The sequence below is a fragment of the Macaca thibetana genome, chromosome 8 (assembly GCF_024542745.1).
Source record: "Macaca thibetana thibetana isolate TM-01 chromosome 8, ASM2454274v1, whole genome shotgun sequence".
NCBI classification, from domain to species: domain Eukaryota; kingdom Metazoa; phylum Chordata; class Mammalia; order Primates; family Cercopithecidae; genus Macaca; species Macaca thibetana.
In genome coordinates, this window is record NC_065585.1 from 119,156,064 (window position 1) to 119,164,255 (window position 8,192).

Consider the following 8,192-nt stretch of genomic DNA (forward strand, 5'->3'; position numbering starts at 1 on the left):
CTCTTTGCCACCTTGGAAGTTGTCAAGTATTTCAGTTTGTTATGATTTTGACCCCCATGTTACTCACTATTTTTGTGTTTTCTACAGATGTTTGAAATTATTCATGTGTACCAACTTCTTTGCTCACAGGTCCTTTTAGCATCAGTTATTGTTTCTTTTTAATTCTTCATTAAGCATATTCGTTTTTATTATTTCCATAGGTTTTTGGGGAACAGTTGGTATTTGGTTACTTGACTGAGTTCTTTAGTGGTGATTTGTGAGATTTTGTTGCACCCATCACCTGAGCAGTATACACTGAACCCAATTTGCAGTCTTTTATTCCTCACTCACTTCCCATTCTTTTCCCCCCGAGTCCCGAAAGTCCACTGTATCATTCTTATGCTTTTACATCCTCATAGCTTAGCTCCCACTCATGAGTGAGAACGTACAATGTTTAGTTTTTCATTCCTGAGTTACCTCACTTAGAATAATAGTCTCCAATCCCATCCAGGTTGTTGCAAATGCCATTAATTCATTGTTTTTTATGAATGAGTAGTATTGTGTCATACATATATGGTATATACATGGTGTATATATATGTTATACATGCATACATATATACCATATGTGGTGTGTGTGTGTATATATGTATATGTGTATATATACACATACACATGCATACACACATACCACAGTTTCTTTATCCACTCGTTGAATGATGAGCATTTGGGCTGGTTCCACATTTTTGCAACTGCAAATTCTGCTATAAACATGCAATACACAATGAAATACCACCTTACTCCCACAAAAATAGCCATTATCAAAAAATCATAGATGATGTTGGTGTGGATGCAGTGAAAGGGAACACTTCTACACTGCTGGTTGGAATGCAGACTAGTACAGCTGCTATGGAAAACAGTGTGGAGATTCCATAGAGAACTAAAAGTAGAACTGCCATTTGATCCAGCAATCTCACTACTGGGTGAAATTTTGCTATCTTTCGGTGACCATTGTTGCTGTGGACAATTTTGCTTTCTGGCTATTCAATGGAATTATATAAGTAGTAGTGCTAGGGCAGTTGAATATTGAAATCATATTAAAGTTGTTTCTAATACATTACTACTACATTTCTAAGAATTCTAAGATGATTCTGACACTATCCTTGCTATTCAGATATTCCTGCAATAAAGTCTAATAATGGAGACAGCCACAAACAGGTAGTCTGTACAAATATGAAGTATTATGATTGGTGTTTGTGTATTGTGTTGAGATGGATTTTAGAAGGGACATATCACTTGATAGGTGGAGATAATCAGATAATAACTAGAAAAGGAATAGTAGAGCTGGTACCATGAGCAAAGCCATGAGTGTATAGAAAATCATGGTGTTTGTTGAAGCATATGTTCCTCATGACTTGAACATAACATAAAGGAATCAAACCAAATGTCCACCAATGATAGACTGGATAAAGAAAATGTGGCACATATACACCATGGAATACTATGCAGCCATAAGAAGAGGGTGAGTTCATATCCTTTGCAGGGACATGCATGAAGCTGGAAACCATCATTCTAAGCAAACTAACAAAAGAAAACCAGACACCACATGTTCTCATTCATATAAGTGGGAGCTGAACAATGAGAACACATGGACACAGGGAGGGGAGTATCACACACTGGGGCCTGACCGGGGCCTGTTGGGGGATGGGGAGTTAGGGGAGGGATAGCATTAGGAGAAATACCTTATATAGGTGACGGGTTGATGGGTGCAGCAAACCACCATGGCATGTGTATACCTATGTAACAAAACTGCACGTTCTGAACATGTACCCCAGAACTTAAAGTATAATAAAGTAATAGGTATGTGATATAAAACTTGTAATATATGCAGGGGCCAAGTTATGGGGGAACAAATGATCTTAAAGAAGGTACATATTTGAGCACTACTTAGCTTATAAAAGTGTCAGACTTGCTGATTGATTGTATGTAGCCACTCACAGTTGGAAGAGACAGAGGAATCCAGAATGACTTCTAAGGTTCAGCTTGAGCCACTATATAAGTCTTCCAATTTGGCGTCTTGATGGAAGTTGCAGTTTGTTAATTCATTAAAAACAGGAAATATATATCCTGGGGCACCCTTCAGGACCACAGCACCATGATGGTAATAGATGTTTAAGATATTCATTGAATATATGAACACCATAAAAAATTTGAAAACTAAACTCTGCATAAGATACAGATGCTGTTTATTAGATAGTTGAATATCAGCTTATAAATCAAAACTGTGGGAATAACAGTGAAGAAATTGTTTACCCAGTGCATCTGGAGGGAATGAGAAATAGAATATATACAGAGCCTTATGAAGACAATATTTAAGGATTGACTAAACATAGGATTTAATTTATGATCCTAAAACTAAGAAATCACAACCAACATCCTGATTACCGAGAATTTTATTCCCATAATGCTTGCAACTTAACATTTTGGAATGTTGCAAAATAACATATCTTTGATTTGGGGCAGATGTTTAAATGTTGTCTAACTACAAATGAAAATAGAACAACATGGACAAAAATTTTGGTAATATCTTGCACAAGTAACAACTTTTGCATACATTATTTTCTTTGGTCATATAACAATAGATATAAGCAGTCGGTTCAAAGATTTTGGTTCCCATTTTATAGATGACTCAGAGGTTAGGTGATGTATTATACTTCAAATCACCCAGAAATGTAATAGATGTCCCCAAAGTCATTAAGGTGGGAAAAGACGTGCTTGATAAAGAATTTCAAATATTTTACTGTGGGAGATCTCTAGGGTGGCTTCAACTGCTTCAAAGAAGGCTATCTCAAGGATATGAGAGTGTAAGAGTCAGAAGTTCGAGATGAGAAGTAACATAGTAGTGTCCATGCTCTGAACTCCTTTGATACTCAGGAATCCCTATTTGCTTATGACTGACATTGGGGGAGGGGTCATGTTCCCTACCTCGGTGGTCTATCAGTGTATTGGAATTATCTAATGAGATATTTTTTTTCCAATTTGAGCTTGTCCAAACCCACCAGGAATCCCTACTGGAGAAAGCTGTGTTAATAGTAATATTAGCTGACAATTACATAGCCAGGCATTGTTCTAAGTGGCTTGCATGCATTCAAACATTTTATGTTTATTACAACCCTATTTAAAACATATTTAAACAAAAACATGTTTAAATATCTTGCCTGGATCCTACCAATTTTGCTGACCCATATAATGTCAGTACATCCAGTTTTTCTATTTTTTTCTAATTATGGACATTTTTACCTTAAAATTATAACTGCTAAGACTTTGAAGTAACATAGCAAAAACTTCGTGTTATATTCAGAGCAAAAATAAAGATACAACTTTATGCACATAAATTATACTTTTAGCTTTGGAGTTCAGTGAAATCTTTCACTAATGATACCTTGATGAGCTAGAAAAAAATACATATATGTATAACACATTATCTTTTTGCCTTTATAATTATCACATTTCTTCTAACATTTTATATGTATAGTGTACATAGGTTGTATATATAATGTATATTTAATATATAATTATATATAGTATGTATATAATATATAATATATAAAATATATAATATAATTTATATTTACAAATATTATTTTTATATAATATATAAATAAAATACATACATATAATATTAGAAAGGTGAGAATTGTAAAGGCAAAAAGTGGTTGAGGGATCAAGGTCCCAGAAAGGAAGGAAGTACATGGCGTGAGCTTGACATTCCTCCCAAATTTCCCTCTAGGCATTTAGCACTTCTTGTGTTCCAATTAAGAGGTTAAGAATCCGAGCAGATGAGTAGATTGCAAAAATTTTCTCCCATTCTGTAAGTTGCCTGTTCACTCTGATGGTAGTTTCTTTTGCTGTGCAGAAGCTCTTTAGTTTAATGAGATCCCATTTGTCAATTTTGGCTTTTGTTGCCGTTGCTTTTGGTGTTTTAGACATGAAGTCCTTGCCCATGCCTATGTCCTGAATGGTATTACCTAGGTTTTCTTCTAGGGTTTTTATGGTATTAGGTCTAACATTTAAGTCTCTAATCCATTTTGAATTAATTTTCGTATAAGGAGTAAGGAAAGGATCCAGTTTCAGCTTTCTACTTATGGCTAGCCAATTTTCCCAGCACCATTTATTAAATAGGGAATCCTTTCCCCATTTCTTGTTTCTCTCAGGTTTGTCAAAGATCAGATGGCTGTAGATGTGTGGTATTATTTCTGAGGACTCTGTTCTGTTCCATTGGTCTATATCTCTGTTTTGGTACCAGTACCATGCTGTTTTGGTTACTGTAGCCTTGTAGTATAGTTTGAAGTCAGGTAGCGTGATGCCTCCAGCTTTGTTCTTTTGACTTAGGATTGTCTTGGCAATGCGGGCTCTTTTTTGGTTCCATATGAACTTTAAAGCAGTTTTTTCCAATTCTGTGAAGAAACTCATTGGTAGCTTGATGGGAATGGCATTGAATCTATAAATTACCTTGGGCAGTATGGCCATTTTCACGATATTGATTCTTCCTATCCATGAGCATGGTAGATTCTTCCATTTGTTTGTGTCCTCTTTTATTTCACTGAGCAGTGGTTTGTAGTTCTCCTTGAAGAGGTCCTTTACATCCCTTGTAAGTTGGATTCCTAGGTATTTTATTCTCTTTGAAGCTACTCATCTGACAAAGGGCTAATATCTAGAACCTACAAAGAACTCAAACAAATTTACAAGAAAAAAACAAACAACCCCATCAAAAAGTGGGCAAAGGATATGAACAGATAGTTCTCAAAAGAAGACATTCATACAGCCAACAGATATGAAAAAATGCTCATCATCACTGGCCATCAGAGAAATGCAAATCAAAACCACAATGAGATACCATCTCACACCAGTTAGAATGGCAATCATTCAAAAGTCAGGAAACAACAGGTGCTGGAGAGGATGTGGAGAAATAGGAACACTTTTACACTGTTGGTGGGGTTGTAAACTAGTTCAACCATTATGGAAAACAGTATGGCGATTCCTCAAGGATCTAGAACCAGAAGTACCATATGACCCAGCCATCCCATTACTGGGTATATACCCAAAGGATTATAAATCATGCTGCTATAAAGACACATGCACACGTATGTTTATTGCGGCACTATTCACAATAGCAAAGACTTTGAATCAACCCAAATGTCCATCAGTGACAGACTGGATTAAGAAAATATGGCACATATACACCATGGAATATGATGCAGCCATGAAAAAGGATGAGTTTGTGTCCTTTGTAGGGACATGGATGCAGCTGGAAACTATCATTCTCAGCAAACTATCACAAGAACAGAAAACCAAACACTTCATGTTCTCACTCATAGGTGGGAACTGAACAATGAGATCACTTGGACTCAGGAAGGGGAACATCATACACCGGGGCCTATCACGGGGAGGGTGAAGAGGGGAGGGATTGCATTGGGAGTTATACCTGACGTAAATGACGAGTTGATGGGTGCTGACGAGTTGATGGGTGCAGCACGCCAACATGGCACAAGTATACATATGTAACAAACCTGCACGTTATGCACATGTACCCTAGAACTTAAAGTATAATAATAAAAAAATAATAAATAAATAATCCCCCCCCCCAAAAAAAAAAAAAAAAAGAATCCGAGCAGAGTTCTCTGAGCCTCACAGTGCTACAAAGACAAAAACTGGAATGAAGGATCTCTCAAGAAGGAGGATGGGTCCAATACATTTCCTAAGAATAGTTTGAGACCAAGGAGAGTCTACACTCTCAACCCTAGTTGCCCAGTTAAGGCAAGTCAGAAATACTCTAGACCTTAACAAAATTGAAAACTAGCTTCTGATTAACTCAATCCAGATTGGGTTAAAGTGATTTACCTTGAGATTAACTGCTTGCCAAAAGTAAAGTATATTTTGGTATAGCCACACAGTGAAATTCTAGATAGCAGTAAAAATGTGTGATCTACTACATGCAGAATCACGCAAATATTACAAATACATTTTGAAAAAGGTTATGATTTCACCGAAATACAGTCCTAAACTGGTAAAATTGATCTAAGGTTTTAGATATCAGGTAGTGGTTTCCTTTGGGAAGGAGAGATTACATTGACTGCAAAGAGATATGCTGTCTTCTAGGGCACACTCTTAATGTAATATTTGCTGACTGGACTGGTATCTACATGGGATATATACTTGGTGATTATTCATTGAGCTGTACCATTGTATATTTTGTGCACTTTTTTGAATAAATACATGAAGCTGAGAAAATATATCTCACTAGTTATGGCTGCATTTTAAATAATAGGCTGTTAGGAAATCTCCATTCTGGGGGAAAAAAAAGTTTCCAGGAACCACTATTCAGTTGAGCTGTTGCTTTCACTATAGCAAATTTTTACAAGTATATATCATTTGGAATTTGTATATATTTAGATTTATTCCTGGAAGAAGCACAATGTTTTAACCCCTTCGTAAGATTAGTATCTTAGGAATTACTTAAAACAAATATTTTAAGTAATACAGTACATCTCGCATGTTCCATCAGTTGACCATTTCATATTTATTGCTAGTTACTTGATAATTTCTGATACTATTATAAAATTACCTTGTCTTTAATTTTTTGATATTTCTTCCTTTGTTTTTTCATATATTCATACAGTTGTATGACTTTAAAAAATCATAAGTAACTCATTGATTTACTTAGTGACTTTATTAGAAATCAGTTGATCTCTGTGTAGGTCTGTTTCCCCTTTTTTTCATCAATATCACACTGTCTTGATAACTGTAGTTCTATTTAAAACAACAAAACACTTAAAATCAAGTAGTGTATGTAATCCATGATTCTTATTTACAAGTTTGTTTTAGCTCTTCTGGGTCTGTTACATTTTCATACCAATTTTGAATTCAACCTATTAAGTCCCAGTAAAGAGCTTACTAGGATTTTGATTGGGATTGCATCGAATCATTCAGTCAAATTGGTAATAATTGATATTCTAACTGTATTGGTATTCTGATGCATAAGCGTGTATTTCTCTGCTTAGGTCTTTTTAAATATTTGTCTCATTGATGGTTTGTGCTTTTTAAAATAGAGGACTTGGACAAATTTCATCAAATGTATTTTGAAATATTTTTTGCTTTTCGATGGTATTGTAAATAAAATTATTTCTCCATTATTTATTGATAGCATATAGCAATACAACAAACACAATCTTGATTAAGTGGAGTTTATTTCAAGAATGCAAGATTGTTTGTTAATTGCAAAGACCATAATTTACCTTATTGACAGAATAAAGGAGAAAAACCATAGAACCATTTCAATAAGTTCCAAAAGAAAAAAATCCAACATTTTTCACAAAAACTCAACAAATTGCCAATAGAAGGGGAACTTCTTAATCTAAAAAGGGCAAAATAAAACTTACAATAACTTATTTGTTGATGAAATTTTGAACATATTTTACAAATATTTGTTCTACTGGTTCTAGAAGTATAAAAGGGCAAATAAATAAGCATACATGTTGAAAAGGAGTAGTGAGACTTGCTTTTTACAGGTGGCATGATAGTTTACGTTGAAAATCTTCTAGAATGAATAAGATTTATGTATGTGTGTATGTGTATATATGATGTATATGTACATAAATATGTAGTGTTTTCTTAGGGAGTTTTGTACCCATATTCATTAGAGATGTTTTCTTACAATTTACTTTTCTTGTAATGCCTTTTTAAGATTGTGATATAGCAAAATTATGTTGATCTTATAAAACAAACTGCATAGAGTCCTATTCTTCCATATTCTAAAAGAATTTCTTTAGGATATTCTTTTTTTATTATACTTTAAGTTCTGGGGTACATGTGCAGAACATGCAATTTTGTTACAAAGGTATACATGTGCCGTGGTGGTTTGCTGTACCCATCAGCCTGTCACCTACATTAGGTATTTCTCCTAATGCTATCCCTCCCCTAGCTGCACCCCCCTCCCCGACAGGCCCCAATGTGTGATGTTCCCCTCCCCATGTCCATGTACTCTCATTGTTCAACTCCCACTTATGAGTGAGAACGTGCAGTGTTTGGTTTTCTGTTCCTGTGTTACTTTGCTGAGAAGGATGATTTCCAGCTTCATCCATGTCCCTACAAAGGACATGAATTCATTTTTTATGGCTGCATAGTATTCCATGGTGTATATGTGCCACATTTTCT